The sequence below is a fragment of the Nicotiana tomentosiformis genome, chromosome 12, assembly GCF_000390325.3.
Source record: "Nicotiana tomentosiformis chromosome 12, ASM39032v3, whole genome shotgun sequence".
NCBI classification, from domain to species: Eukaryota; Viridiplantae; Streptophyta; class Magnoliopsida; order Solanales; family Solanaceae; genus Nicotiana; species Nicotiana tomentosiformis.
This window is the reverse complement of record NC_090823.1, coordinates 106,718,483-106,735,395: the sequence shown is the minus strand read 5'-3', so window position 1 is coordinate 106,735,395 and position 16,913 is coordinate 106,718,483.

The window sequence follows — 16,913 nt, the reverse complement described above, 5'->3', positions numbered from 1 at the left end:
TATGAAGAGCAATGGCAACATTTATGCACACTAACAACACAGATAAAGGCAAAGATTTGAGAAACTTACCTTTGTCGGCTCTTCTCTTCTTTTTTCTTTTTCTTTTTTTTCTTCTCTTTTTTTTTTTTGAAACCCAAATTCCTTGCACTGCTTTTTTCCTGTTTCAAATTAAAAAATAATTGTCGGTTTTAAAAGTGGTGGTCGGTTTGCGGCCTTGAGTCTTGGGCAGCTTGGCTTTTGCTCAATCAGCTTGAGTCAGTTTCAAGAGACTTTTTGCTTTACATCAACCCTGATCGTTTCACACCCAGTACCATTTGTATTTGTGGCTCAATCAGCCTTATCCCGACAGGAGATCTTTACTTAGGTGACCTTTTCTATGTCTTGAATGTCTTTCTGCTTTTTGAGTAATTTTGTCTGTCAGAGAGAATCACCAGTTATCTTTGCTTGCTCCCAGTAGGTTGACAAGAGTCTTTTGGGGGCAAACATTTTCATGAACCCTCAAGGCATGTTGACAGTAACGACTAAGTGTGCTGGCCAAATTTACTTTATACAACTGAAAAGCTGGTAGCAGATTTTGAAATCTTTTCTTACTTGTTTTGACAAAGACTGACTTAGAGTGAAGGACACAATGATGCAAAGAAACAAGTATTAACAAGAAATGCCCATGTCGGAAGGACAGAAGGAAGAGTTTTTTTTAAGTTTTTTTTTCTTTTTATTTTGATGTAACTAGCCTTAATGATCATGACATGCATTTTGGACTTAACAGTTTGATCTATCAAACTGACCAAATCTTCCCTTTTACCATTCTTATGACTTTGAAGCTGGGCTTGTTCGTGCCAATCCTTTGCAGCAGCTTCATGACTCACTTTCGACAAGTAGTGCCCCGAGGGATTTTCACCAACAAGCCTCTCTCATTTATTTATCTCTTCTTACCGTCGCCTTACAGTGCCCGTGAGGGTTTTCACTAGTAAGACTCTCTCATTTTTTTTTATTTTTTTTTTTTTGCTTTCTTGTGTGAGCAACTTGACGGTGTTCTATGTCGCGTGACAACTTTTGCTCATTGCATGCTTCTCTTGGCATTCTTGAAGGCATATCAGGAGGTCTTTTTGGAAGGTTTTTTGGATAGGGTTGGAAAGAATGGTTGATTTGAAGGCTCAAAGTAGACTCAAAATAAGGGGATGTAGACTTACAACTCTTGGAATCGACTCTTTCAAAAGTGAAATAAAATCTTTGCCCCAGTTTCAGATATCGGGAATTTTTTGGATTATTTTTTTTTTACTCTTATTTGGTTGGACCGAACCGTGTAAGGATGCCTACGTATCCTTTTTTTTAAAAGGAATCAGGTCTAACGTAGCTCAAACATCTGACCTAACTAATTTTTTTCCCTTTTTTTGTCTCTTTTTTTTCTCTTTTTGTTTCAAAATAGGTTGCCCCAGCTTTTATTTTATGGGGCATGGGTCACTGTTCTTTTCTTTTTTTTTCTTCAATTGTACTTTCTAAAAGTTGTCCCAATTTGTACTCTTGGGGTATGAACTTTTCTTTTTATTTTTTTTTTTGACTTTTGACTCTAAACTTGATTCCAAAAGAGGGTGGTCAAAGGAAATAACACAAGCTCAAAAGGGGTAATAAAGGATATAAATTGTTTGGGTAGCAGAAAGAGGGTCTCCCAGCCTCGGGAATGCCAATCATGTTATCCTTTCACAAACATGACATTGGTGGACATGTCGTTTTTTGGGTCTCGTGGTTGAAAGACACTTTTCATCCATTAATGTCAAACTTTCCAAACTTCAATTAATTCTTCCTCAAACCCGATATTCACAATGATTTGAAGGTAAAGATCATTAACCCCACGGGTATGACTATTCTAGTTCCACATAAATTTGAATCGAGCTTAATTCCAAAGTATTTCGACTTTGTATTCATCCTCAAAAGTGTCTTGTTCTCAGTTAACCAGTTCAAAACTAGACCAATTTTATAAAAGCCGGCTGAAAATTCTGCATGCATGTCATGTCACTAGAACTAGCGGCGAAAGAATTAAGCATAGAATGACACAAAGGTACAAAATGACACAAAGGGACAAACTGTATTTCATTAATAAAGGATGGAAGGATTTGACAATAAGACAAACAAACTGAAATCTGGGTTACAACCCTGGATAACCCAGATAACAGAAAAGATGACAAAACAAACTACCAAGACTCCTCCTTGTCTAAAAGAGGAGTGACTTTCCAGTTGCTAAGCGACATCTTAGCCACAAATTTGCACATCAGCACTACTACGACATTCAATCCTTTTTATTGCTTTTGATTCGGCACTCAAATTTTGACTTTGATTGAACCGTTCCCAATATTGGTTGTCGGATTTCAGTACTGACGGCATGGAAATTTCAAAGCAACAGATTTTCTAAAGGACTTGGAAGAAAGATCGTCCAAGCAGAACATATCATATTGCTCAAAACAGGTAGAAGTCAGCCAACATTTGTCTCTATTTTATCACCAACTTATCTACCTGCCTTTTCGTGACCTTAGTTTGATCAACAACAGTGGTTCTTGCTCCTTCTGAGGGATCCTGGACTCGCCATTGCAAACCAACAAACTGACCACCTTTAACCAGATTTTATTTCAAAATAACAAACATGTTAGAATGAACACTCTTTTTTTCTGTTTTCTTTTTTTTTTGTTTTTTGCATTTTTTTAAAATCATTCGATCGAACCTGATGTGGGTTGCCTACGTATCATGTGGGAACATGAATCAGATCTTGCGTAGTTCGGGAGGATCAAGAATAAAGAAAATAAACTAACTCTTTTTTTTGAATTTCTTTTTTAATTTCCGAAAGAAAGACTTATAAACAAGAAAAAAAATATTTTTGTTTTTGAATTTTGATTTTTTTTTCCCACAATTTCGAAAGAAAACTTCTAAATAAGAAAGGAAATATTTTTGGATTTATGGAATTTTATTTTGAATTTATGAAAGAAATACTTCTAAAGAAAAAATATATTTTTGAATTGTGAATTTTCTTTTCAATTTTCGAAAGAAAAACGAAAATATTTTTGGATTTTGAGAAGAAATTAAAAAGAAAATATTTTTGTATTTTTTTTAAAATTGGGGTCTAAAAGAAAGACTTTCTAAAGAAGGAAGTAAAGGAAAATATTTTTGAATTTTTTAAAAATTGTGGGCCGGAACCGATGAGGTTTGCCTGTGTATCTCACATTCTGTGAGAATCAGACCCGCGTAGTTCTGCCAGTTTTTCAGGACCGGGGAAAATGTCATTTTTGAAAATTTGGACTCATTTGCGACAACCTTTTAAAAATTTGGTAGAGTTTCAGGATCTTTTTTCTTCATTTTTTTCAATACCGGTATTTTCAGGAACCGGGTCAATTTTCTATCCTATTTTTCTTGATTTTCTTTCCCTATTCTAGAAGCCAGTCAACATGCAAGCCGAGCAAATAAATACACAAGTAGCACGTAAGATGCATCAGGATGGTCTTTTAATTTGGGGCACACCTGTCCTAGACGAACCCAACCCCTGTGTTGAGTCCCCAAAGTCACATGCACGTGATGCAAATCTTACTAGGGATCCGACATGAGGTTATGTTATTCTAGGTTTGAACCCTGGGGTATTATTATAGACCTGGCTTACCCGAGCGGACAACTTGAGTCGAGGGGAGGGCAGCGTACCGGGAATACAGAAACTTCACCGGCTTTGCGACTTGTCCGAACTTCGTTCTAAAATTAGGATATGACTCTAATAGAAAAGAAGCCACGCGAAGCGCACGCTTCCCAGAAGATTTAGAAGACTCAGAGAGAAGAAGGGTTTCGTAGCAGTTTATATACAATTCACACAATATCAAAGCGGTAAAAAAGCGACATTTAGCACATTAGGCTCAAACTGTAAAAATCAGACAATCATGAAAGCCAATCATAACAGCTATTCTAAACTTGAATTCTGAACCCTGAACTAGAGATTCTGGGTTCTTTTCCCCAGCAGAGTCGCCATAGCTATCACACCTCCTTTTTCCCGCGGGGGATAGGGGGTAGGGGATTTTTTCAATTAAAGTAACATAATTCAAAATGGGATTATTTAATTAATCAGAGTCGCCACTTGGAATAATTTATAGTGTCCCAAGTCACCGGTTTATTTAAAATCCCAAATCGAGGAAACTTGACTCTGTTTTAAAGTCCGCGAAACCAGAAGACCGGGTAAGAAATTCTATTAACCCGGGAGAAGGTGTGAGGCACTCTCGAGTTCCGTGATTTTAGCACGGTCGCTTAACAATTAATAATTGGCCCAATTATCTGATTAATTACATACTTAGAACCTATTGTGCATTTTAACCTTTTAAACCGCTTTTAATATTATGAAATTTGTTTGAACAAGTCGCGATATCGCGCACTCATTTATTTTTGTACACATTATAAATCGCGCCACGTGAAATGCACCCGCGATTTACAACATGTTAATTTTATTATTATTCGAAGTTACGGTCGAGTCACGTGAAATGCACACTCGAATTGGGGATTATGTATCATGACTATGCCATGGGAACCGTACCCGTAGTCAAGATGATTTATTTATTAATCGCGCTTAAAGCAAGCTACGACATTCATTATTCTTCCAAAACCTTGAGATTATTGTGAGGCCATGAGTTATGGAAGTCAATTGTGGATGAAGTGTAAAATTTAATTAAAAAGAGAGTTAACATGATATATCTAAGAATATAATACAAACGCGAACAGAACACTTTCTTGCTCAATTTTCGACCAAAGAGATAATTCAAATTTCCCAATAGATGGATGCCCTCAGGATTATCTCTAATTAATCTAAGCTGTGGATTCCCATCAACAACAGCATACTTTAGTTTCACAATCAGAACCACAATGTAACATTCATAGTGCGATAATCATCTAGGAACTATGTAGTGAATTTTAAAGGCTCATGATCGACACAAGCATAGAAAGTCAAAAACAATGAGGATTGAGTTCACTAGAAATATATATACATGGAATTATTTGAAACCACAAAAAAAAAACGTCTCATAAAGTACCGATCAACAATTCAAACAAGCAATCAAGATTTTTAACTAAAATAAAGCAATTAAATGATTTAGCAGAAGCAAACAAACATAATACTCAACTAATCCATAGTAAAGACAAATTGAGAATGGACCTTAACTGAAGCAACGATTTTCTATTGAACAAAGCTTCTAACAAAATTCATACAACGACCACTCGTAACAGATCCTAGACCCAAAATCAACTTTAGACCGGAACCTCGAACTAGAACCGGAACTTGTTTGGTGCACTAAACCAAAACAGAAATTTAGGAGAAGGAACAATAAAAGCCCAGAACCAAAACCTTAGTTCTTATTCAAAGATTCTGTCCAATTTCGTCAGTTTTCTCACTGTATCGTTCTTGTTCTTTCTTTCTTTTTGAGTGTGTGTCTTTTTCCTTTAGCTTAGGAGATTCAGTCTACCGCTGATTCTCTCAAATGTGTGCGTGAGAGCTGATGATTAAGGAAATGGGTTCATTTTTCTTTTGAAGGAAGCAGCAGCGTTCCTTTTTTGGTGGGGGTAGGAATTAGGTTCTTCTTTTAGATTAGGGTTCTATTAGGATTTTATATGGTGTAGGGAAATTAATCCTAGTCCTTGGATGAAAGTAGATCAATGGCTATGATTAGGGGGGTTTTAAAGGGTGAGAAAAGGGTTTGGGATAAAAGGAATTGGGAATAATGGGCATTTATCTTGCTGGGCCACCAAAATCCAAAAATGAGCTCCCAATTGGCCCAAATTCAATTCTTTCACATTGAACAAAAATAAAAATAAAAATACTAATACTACCAAAATATACTAATTAATCTTAGTTAATAAGAATAAACTATTAAAGTGAGCTATAGATTAAAAATGAAAATATTTTTAGTATTTTTTAAATATTATAAATATCATAAAATACTAATAAGCTAACAAAAATATATAATAAGAAACAAAATATTATAAAACTATTTTTGTATTTTTAAACTTATATTTTAAAATTAAAACTAAAAGTTGACTGAAATCCTATTAAAATAAAAAATAAATAACTATTTTTTAAAAAATACGACTTTTAAAAGTTGCGCGGGTCAAAAATTACGTGCTTACAATAATTAGTTAGATATTCATGGTCTCAGCTCATTTGAGCATTTTATCAAACACTAAGTGTGGATTAAGGTTCAAGGTCCTTTTATGGAGGATTCCATCATCCCACAACCCAATATTTACCATTTTTAACTCAACAATCTTTCTACACCCTTTTGATGTTTGGCATATTTCGATATGTGTTGATATTACTTTGCTCATGTTTTAACCACTTTTTGATGTTATTTAATCTTTAAAACACCCAACATGGTGTAATTATTGGTTTGATGACTAATTAAGTTATGTGTGACAATTTAAGGTGTTCGGAGTGCAAAATATGAAGAAAAGGTAGTTTAGCCAGAGGAAGAAGGGTTGGATGCGTCGCATCCAACCTAGGAAAACATCATCCTGCATGCAACCTTAGCAGTGAAGTTGGGCCATAGCGTCCGCCATCGCGTGCGAAACTGGGAAGTAGAAGAGAGGGCTGGATGCGTCGCATCCACCTTCGCAGGCAAAAAATTGAAATGGAGGACAAGGTGGATGCGTCGCATCCACCTTAGCATCAATCCCTGAAGCCGAATTGGACTAGGAATAGGAGAGCTTTGGCCCACGACTTTTGTACGCAATATATAAGCTAAAAACGCCTCTTTTAGAGGAGAGAAAATAGGGGGAAGGGGGAAAAAGCCACGAAAAAGCTGTGGAGGCCGGAATTCATCAAGTTTCATCTTTCTCCCACCAAACTTAGTAATTTTTATGTTTCTTTATATGATTTGTTGTTTGGCTACCATGTCTATGTGGAGCTAAACTTCACGTCTAGGGTTGTGGTTCTTTTATGACTATTGTTATTCGGATATTGATTTTGACTTCTTGATTTATCATATTAGTTTATTTATTCAATCTTGCACTTATTTATTTAATTGCTTGATCACCAATTGAATATTATCTACGAATCTAGAATTGAACTCGAAAGTGGGAATTCTATATTGCATATAGGATTGAGTAGGGCAAGTTCTTGAACTCGGGCATCGGGGAACGGATTCGTGGTTAGGATAGACATATACCTAATTGCCTTGCTTGGTTGATTTACAGGAATTATAAATGCGTTCTTGTTGATTCTCACTCCATAGACATATAGGCGTTAAGTTAGCTGGAATAGGCAAGTAAGAACTCGACAGATTCTTATGAGCAATATTAACCCTGTCAACCAATAAGCTAGATAAATTAGTCGGTCAATTCAATTGAAGAATACAATAGGATTGTTAGATAGACCATAACCCTAGATCGTTTTCATTACATTGATATCATTAAAATCTGCTCTTTCTCTGTTCAAAGTTTATTATTTATATTTTTCTTATTTAATTAGTTGGAATAAAATATTTTTAGATTTAATTCTTGTTTAGATAATTAGGATAGTCTAATTTAGTTAATAGCTAATCATAAGTCCTCGTGGGTTCGACATCCGACTTTTAGTCACTTTATTACTTGACGACCGCGTATACTTGCGTGAGTGTGTTTGGTCGCAACAAGTTTTTGGCGCCGTTGCCGGGGAAGTTAGAAATTAACTATTTTTCTACATTAGGCTTTTACTTTTATCTTTACAAGTTTTTTTTTCTTCTCTTTTTGTAAATATTTTATTTTTATAACTATTTGATTTTTCTCTTAGTGTGTTTCTAGTTCTTTCACCATGACATCTGGGGATGAAATATATGGAGGTAAGGTTATTGATGAAGACTCTTGGTTGACGGAAGACTTATATGGCCCGTCATTTTGGGCTTGCCATGACCTGAACTCTTGGAAAGCTGAATTTGAATATGGGAGTAAGGGTTGGTATTGGGACGAATATTCTCGATTAAGGGAATATGCGGAACGACGTTGTCTTCTGACAACATTGGTGAATGAGTGGTCTAAGGAGAGAGATGATCTTGCACATAAAATTGATAATTTTGGCTTGGCTGTGCATAACTTGGATGCAAATTTGAATGAAAAGGTTGATGCGTGTAATGGACAACAATTTAATGATGAGCTGTGTGAAGCTGAAAAAAATCTTGTAGACCAAATTGAGGAGCTAAAACGAGAATACCAATCATTAGACCATGTTTTTCTTGAGGATGCCAATATTGAGAAGAATGCCCTAGAGTCATATGAGGGAATAAATAATATTACTTTGGGAGACTTGAGTGTGTGTATACATGAGGATGTAAATAGTAATACAAGTCATGAGTTAAGGCGTATTAGACCTCATTCCAATTATTTTTCCATATTGTGTTTAGATAGTAAGATAGTAATCGAGCCATCTGATCCAATGAGAGGGTCAAAGGGTGAGGATGAGAGTGCCTATATTTTTGAATTTGTTGTGCCAAAAAGCAAAAATTACATTCCTCATCTAAAGGCCGAGAAGTGTAGAGTGAAAAATTTATTACTTGGCATGGTTATCTTTATAGCCCCACCACTGGAGCATAGCTGCAGACTGGATGCCATGTTAGGGGCTCAATTCATAAGTTCGAGGTGGAGGCAAAAAGCGGTTCACGTCGTGCCGCGACGTTAAATCAGACGCTTGTTGGGAGGCAACCCAGCTTTACTGCTTTCTTTTATTTTTGTTTACTTTCTATTTTATTTTATTTTATTTTTATTATTTTGTAGTATTTATTTTTATTTTGTAGGATTATGAGCATAGGAAGCAAAGCCATTAGAAGAGTGCAAAAGCGAGCTAGATGGTGAGGACTAAGTGTGGGATGCCCACACAAAGGACGATGCCTGGGAGAAGTCTGAGTACCTCGTGAGCCGCTATTGCTTCGGCCTTTGGCCTACCAGGGAGTCTCGTTTACCCTCTTTTTATTTATAGTGTGCATTGAGGACATAGCAAAATTTTAAGTGTGGGGTGAGGAGATCGTTTGGATGAGTTTCTGTGCTATTTTAGCTTAGTTGTAGTACTCATTCTTAAGTGTAGTAGCTTTTGTGAAAAAAAACGAAAAAAGTAGAAAAATTGGACTTTTCCCGACGATTGATCTCCTAAACAGTTTTCTTGAGGGATTAAAGTCTAAACAAAAATCCAAAATATGTCTTTTAGCTTTCTTTAGGTAGTAATAATCCCCTGTGGTTTTTCTTTGTGCTTCGGTTCTTTTCCATGGGATGTAGTTTGAACCGGGTAGTTTTTTTTTCTTTCCGAGTAGATTAGAAATTTAGGAAATAAAAGGAGCAAGAATAATGAACCTAGGCGCCCTTGACTTGTTTGATAGTAACATATTTATACTTTGGCATGTGTAGTATCTTCTGTATGATTTGAATTTATTGATGATGCCTTGTTAAATTGGATAGCATGTTTTGTGGTGCCTATGTCTCGTTTACATGATTTATGTTCACCTAGTGTTTAATACTTAATATCTCGTGGCTCCGTGAATACTTGCATTACTTGAGAGTCAGAATGTGATCGTCCTTAGTGAGTCATGTGCCATGTGTGGTGAGGTTTTTGTGTTGTCCATGTATTATACTTGTGTCTAGAACTTGCCCGGTATGTGAGTTGAAGCGAAATTTTAGGTGATGCTTGGTTTGAAAAATGATTTTAGGCTTTCTTTGATCTTTTTGAGCTTATTGCTTATCACAAATAAAATCTATCCCTAGTTAACCCTTTTGAGCCTGTAGACCTTTTATTTGGTACCTACATTACAAGCCTATACCCTTTTTATTCTTAATTAACATTGTTTTGATCCTTTTACCTCTTAAAGCACTTTAATTATTAGATGAGCGCTAAAAGAAGTAAGAAGGGACTAAGTGTGGGGTGACTTTTGAGTGGAACCAATGAAAGAAAGAAGGGTGCACTTATTTTGTAAAATAATACAACACTAGCGGAAATTGAAAGAAAAAAAAAGAAGAGAAAAATCTGGAAAAAAAAAAAAAGAAGAAAAAATAGAAATGAATAAATTGTTGTCTTGTTTTTGCTAGTGGGTATGAACTAAAGTAGTGCTTAAAGAAAAAGGGACTGTTTTGGGGGTGATATTGTTTGTGAAATTGAAGTGGTATTGAAGAAATACGCTTAAAGTAATTTTGTGAGGTATTAAAGTGCTTAGGAGGGTGAGTCACTATTCCTTAAATATATCTTACCCGTCCCTTAGCCCACAGTACAACCATGAAAAAGTCCTAATTGATTTTAGATCGAGCGAGCTTACATTAGTAGAGATTTACATTAAGGGCAAGCCTATGGTACCAATTTCATGCATGTGACTTCTTTGTGAGAGTGAGCGATTTTCTTTGATATATGTGAGTCATTAAAATATATTTGATCATGAGATTCGAATGTGTGGATTGAACTCGCTCTCTTGTTCTTGTTGTGAGGGCACATGGTTTCACGAGGGATAGGTAACGTTATTAGACTTCTCTATGATGTTGGGTGTTCAAGCCATGAGTGCATAGTGACATTGAGTCGGTTTTTGAGGTTAGGATTGTTGTGAGCATGTTGTCTTTGTTCGAATATGTTTAAAGAAGGGCATAAGAAAAGGGAAGTGTGTTGATGCATAGTCTAGAGCCTAATTGTAGCAAATAACCATGGTCATAGATGTAGTGTGCTTTGAATGATAAGAGCTTAATTTTATTTTGTTTACTATAGTGATGGTTTGTTCGAGGACGAACAAAGGTTTAAGTGTGGGGTAGTGATGTTTGGCATATTTCGATATGTGTTGATGTTACTTTACCCATGTTTTAACCACTTCTTGATGTTATTTAATCTTTAAAACTCCCAACATGGTGTAATTATTGGTTTGATGACTAATTAAGTTATGTGTGACGATTTAAGGTGTTCGGAGTGCAAAATATGAAGAAAAGGTGGTTTAGCCAGAGGAAGAAGGGTTGGATGCGTCGCATCCAACCTAGGAAAACATCATCCTGCATGCAACCTTAGCAGTGAAGTTGGGCCATAGCGTCCGCCATCGCGTGCGAAACTGGGAAGTAGAAGAGAAGGCTGGATGCGTCGCATCCACCTTCGCAGGCAAAAAATTGAAATGGAGGACAAGGTGGATGCGTCGCATCCACCTTAGCATCAATCCCTGAAGCCGAATTGGACTAGGAATAGGAGAGCTTTGGCCCACGACTTTTGTACGCAATATATAAGCTAAAAATGCCTCTTTTAGAGGAGAGAAAATAGGGGGAAGGGGGAAAAAGCCACGAAAAAGCTGTGGAGGCCGGAATTCATCAAGTTTCATCTTTCTCCCACCAAACTTAGTAATTTTTATGTTTCTTTATATGATTTGTTGTTTGGCTACCATGTCTATGTGGAGCTAAATTTCACGTCTAGGGTTGTGGTTCTTTCATGACTATTGTTATTCGGATATTGATTTTGACTTCTTGATTTATCATATTAGTTTATTTATTCAATCTTGCACTTATTTATTTAATTGCTTGATCACCAATTGAATATTATCTACGAATCTAGAATTGAACTCGAAAGTGGGAATTCTATATTGCATATAGGATTGAGTAGGGCAAGTTCTTGAACTTGGGCATCGGGGAACGGATTCGTGGTTAGGATAGACATATACCTAATTGCCTTGCTTGGTTGATTTACAGGAATTATAAATGCGTTCTTGTTGATTCTCACTCCATAGACATATAGGCGTTAAGTTAGCTGGAATAGGCAAGTAAGAACTCGACAAATTCTTATGAGCAACATTAACCCTGTCAACCAATAAGCTAGATAAATTAGTCGGTCAATTCAATTGAAGAATACAATAGGATTGTTAGATAGACCATAACCCTAGATCGTTTTCATTACATTGATATCATTAAAATCTGCTCTTTCTCTGTTCAAAGTTTATTATTTATATTTTTCTTATTTAATTAGTTGGAATAAAATATTTTTAGATTTAATTCTTGTTTAGATAATTAGGATAGTCTAATTTAGTTAATAGTTAATCATAAGTCCTCGTGGGTTCGACATCCGACTTTTAGTCACTTTATTACTTGACGACCGCGTATACTTGCGTGAGTGTGTTTGGTCGCAACACCTTTGATAACACATGCATGTAAAATAAACACTCTCTTGCCCAGAAATTATCTTGCTTATTACCCATTTCTAGACAAAATTCGAAAGTGAGGGTTAGGGTGTAGAATCTTACCTCTAGGATAAAGACCTAGTGAGTTTCCCTCCTTAATCTTCCAAAACTTAAGCAAGAATTGAAGAATCAATTATTGAGGAACACCTTCTCACTCTAGGGCACTCTCTCTCACTCTAAAATATTAGATTATACCTCAAAAATGACCCAAAGAATGTATTTAACGAAATAGGGTCGGGTTTTAAAAATCTAAAAATGAAGCTCCGGAACAGGTTCTGTGCGACCGCATATCGGTCGCATAATTGGTGTCCAAAATGACCAAAGATCTGTCTGAGTCTGCGGTCACTATGCGGTCCGCATAACTGTTCTGCGATCACATAGTACACCGCATAACAGTTATGAGGTCGCATAGTCGACCGCATAATTGCTTCCAACTGACCCAATTAACTGCCTCACTCTGTGACCATTATGCAGTCCGCAGAGTGATTCTGCGGTCGCATAATGGACCGCAGAGATGCACTTTTTCGCCAAAAATTTTCCTTCACTTTCTCGTGCATTGATGAACCCAAAAGGTACGAGCCGCGATGGACCGCAGAGATGCACTTTTCCGCCAAAAAATTTCCTTTACTTTCCCGTGCACTGATCAACCCAAAAGTTCTGAGCCGTGGCTCGTAAGCTCGCCGCGAAGAATTCTTACAATCCTCAAACACGTAATCCTAGTCTGGCACCATGAAACATTATTTTCTTTGCAAATTTTACCGGGCTTTACACTTAAGTTCTTCAAAATTTTTCGGGGTGTTACACTTACAAAAGGACCCATGAAGTCAATACCCCACACATCAAAGATATCAATCTCCAAAATGGTAGTGAGAGGCATTTCATTTTTCTTCGAGATTCCACCGGCCTGTTGACATTCATCACATCTTTTCACTACATCACTTGCATCCTTGTAAAGAGTGGGCCAATAAAAACCGCAACTTAGCACTTTGCCCGTTGTTCTTGCTCCACCATGGTGACTACCATATGGCGAAGAATGACAAGCCCCAAGAATTTTACCTTGCTCTTCTTCCAGTACACATCTTCTAATCATCCCATCCGTGCAAATCCGGAAAAGGTATGGTTCATCCCAATAATAATCCTGACAATCCCATTTGAGCTTCTTCCTTAGTTTTGAAGAGAACTCATCCGGGATGATTCCACACACAAGAAAATTTGCTAGATCTGCTAACCATGGCACCTCCTTCATTGAAATAGCCAAAAGTTGCTCATCGGGGAAGGAGTCATTGATTTCAAGGCCATTATGTGGCCTCCCCTCCTCCTCCAAATAAGACAAGTGGTCCTCCACTTGATTTTCACTTCCTTTTCTATCTTGGATGTCAATATCAAACTCTTGCAATAAAAGCACCCATCTCATCAACTGAGATTTGGAATCTTTCTAGCTTATAAGATAATGAAGTGCCACATGATCTGTGTGGACAATAACTTTTGCACCCATCAAGTATGGGTGAAACTTCTCAATTGCAAACACAATGGCAAGGAGATTTTCTCCGTAACGGTATAGTTGACTTGGGCACCATTCATGGTCTTACTAGCATAGTAAACCGGATAAAAAATCTTATTAATGTGTTGCCCCAAAACAGCCCCAACCGCTACGTCACTAGCATCACACATGAGTTCAAAAGGGACACTCCAATTAGGAGCGGTAATGATGGGAGTGGTTGTCAACTTAAACTTTAACAGTTCAAAGGCTCTCATGCAATCATCATTAAAGATAAACTTAGCGTCTTTCTCAAGAAGCTTGCACAACGGGTTCACCACCTTAGAGAAATCTTTGATGAAATGCCGGTAAAAACCCGCGTGGCCTAAGAAACTCCACACACCTTTCACCGAAGTTGGAGGTGAAAGTTTAGAAATTACCTCAATATTTGCCTTGTCAACTTCAATTCCATTCTTTGAGATTTTGTGGTCAAGGACAATGCCTTCCTCGATCATGAAATGACACTTCTCCCAATTGAGCACCAGATTCACACCTTACCAACACTTTATCTAAATTTGCAAGACAATCATCAAAAGAATCCCCAACTACCGAGAAGTCATCCATGAAAACTTCAACGTAGTCCTCCACCATGTCCGTGAAGATGTCCATCATACACCTTTAAAAAGTTGTCGATGCATTACACAAACCAAATGGCATCCGCTTGAAGACGAAAGTACCACAGGGACATGTAAAGTTTGTTTTCTCTTGATCCTCCGGAGCAATAAGGATATGGTTGTAGCCCGAATACCCATCAAGAAAGCACGGCCGGACAACCTATAAAGCATTTTGTCAAGGAAGGAAAGTGGAAAATGATCCTTCCTTGTGACTTTGTTGAGCTTGCGATAGTCCATACACACTCTCCAATCGGTCACCGTTCTTATAGGAATCAACTCATTCTTGTCATTGGTGACCACCGTCATGACCCTCTTCTTTGTGACACATTGAACCGGAGAAGTCCATGAACTATCGAAAATGGGGTAGACAACCCGACATCCAACCACTTGATAATCTCCTTTTTGACAACTTCTTTTATATCCTCATTTAATCTCCTTTGATGTTCAACAAATGGTTTGGAACCTTCCTCCAAGTTGATCTTATGCATGTAAAATGCGGAGCTTATTACCCGAATATCGGCAAATTTCTACCCAATAGCCTTCTTCCTCTTATGTAGCACCGCCAATGTAGAATCTACCTTTACCTTAGTCAAACAAGAGGAAAGAATAACCGGTAAAGAAGAACAAGGGCCAAGATATTCATACCGAAGATGTAGAGGCAATGGCTTCAACTCAAAAGTAGGAAGTTCTTCAATGGAAGGCTTTATAGGAGGAGTCATCCTATTTTCAAGATCCAAGGATAGTTTCCGGGGTGCATAATTGTACGACCCCATTCCTTGCAAAGAGTTCACACATTCCATGAAGCTATCCATCTCGTCATCATCAAAGTTGAGCAAGACGGCCTCCAACATATCACCAACATTGATTATGGCACTTGTATAATCAACAATAACATCGGTCACCAAGTCCACAAAAGAACACACCTCATTGCTATTTGGTTGCCGTATGGACTTGCACACATGAAATACCACTTTTTCATCACCCACCCGGAAAGTGAGCTCTCCGGCTTCCACATCACAAAGAGCCTTCCCCGTAGAAAGGAAAGGTCTTCCAAGAATAATCGGCACCTCATAATCCACTTCACAATCAAGAATAACAAAATCCACCGGAAGAATGAATTTATCAATACGAACCAAGACATCTTCAATCACTCCCAAAGGTCTCTATGGTACGATCGGCCATTTACAATCTCATAGAGGTGGGTCTTGGTTTCCCAATTCCCAAGGTCTTAAAAATCGAATATGGCATCAAATTGATATTTTTCCCAAGATCACAAAGAGCTTTAGCAAACTCGGCACTCCCAATTGTACAAGGAATTGTGAAAGCACTGGGATCTTCCAACTTGAGATCCATTGAATGCACAATTGCACTCACTTGATGAGTGACTTTGATAGTTTCAAAATTCATTGACCGCTTCTTTATCACAAGATTCTTCATAAACTTTGCATAACCGGGCATTTGTTTTAAAGCTTCAACTAATGGCACATTGATTGAGAGACTCTTCATCATTTGGATGAACTTTTTGAATTTATTCTCGCCATTTTATTTGGCAAGTCTTTGAGGATATAGAGGTGGAGGCTTAGGCAATGGTGCCTTAGCCTTTTGCACTACCGGCTTCGGTATGTCAATAATGTGATCCCTAGACGGGTTCACCTCATCTTGACTCTCTTCCATACTATCATCAATATCAATCCAAACTTTATCATTTATTTGCACCACATCATTCGGGACCTCTTATTCTTGTACCACTTGCTCATCATCCATAAGTTGCCTTTGACTTGAGGTGGGTGCATTCCCACATCTTCCACTTCTTGTAGTAACGGCCATGGTATGCCCCGTGTTATTCCGACCCTTTGGGTTCACCACTGTTTCACTTGGTAGTGCCCCCTTAGGATGAGAATTGAGAGCTTGAGAGATTTTCCCCATTTGCACTTCTAAGTTGCGGATCGATGTGTTGTGTGAGGCAAGTTGGGCATCCGAATCAACATTCTTTTCCATCATTTTCTTGAACATGTTCTCAATACGCCTCATCTTATCGGTTGAAGAACTAGGACCATGGGAAGGATAGGGAGGCGGGTTGTTCGGTTGTTGATACATCGGGGGCCTTTGAAAGCCCGACCCCTGATTTCTTTGATTATTATTCTATCCGCCTTGATTGTTACCCCCCCCCCCCTCCAATTTTCTTGATTGTTGTTATGCTAATTCCCTTGATTATTTTCACTATTCCAATTTTCTTGATTGTTTTCGCCACTCCAATTTCCTTAGTTGTGAGAATTCCAATTGCCTTGATTGTTTTGAGGTCGCCATTGCTGTTAGCTTGGGCCTTGGAAGTTGTTTCGTTGCCCTTGAAAGTTGTTCACATATTGCACCTCCTCTTCTTGGTCATTGTAAGAATTATCTTGATCAAAACTACTATCCTCTTGCAAAAAATTATCCACTCGATGTTTCATTTGTGGACCCTGTGTTCTTCTTTTGTTAATCATCATGTTCATTCCCTCCATGGCATTGACTTGCTTAGGATTTTTTACTTGTTGAAGTTGAGCATTTTCTAGTTGATTCATGGTGGTATTCAATTCGGCTATGGCTTGCCCATGGTCATGCAACTCTTTG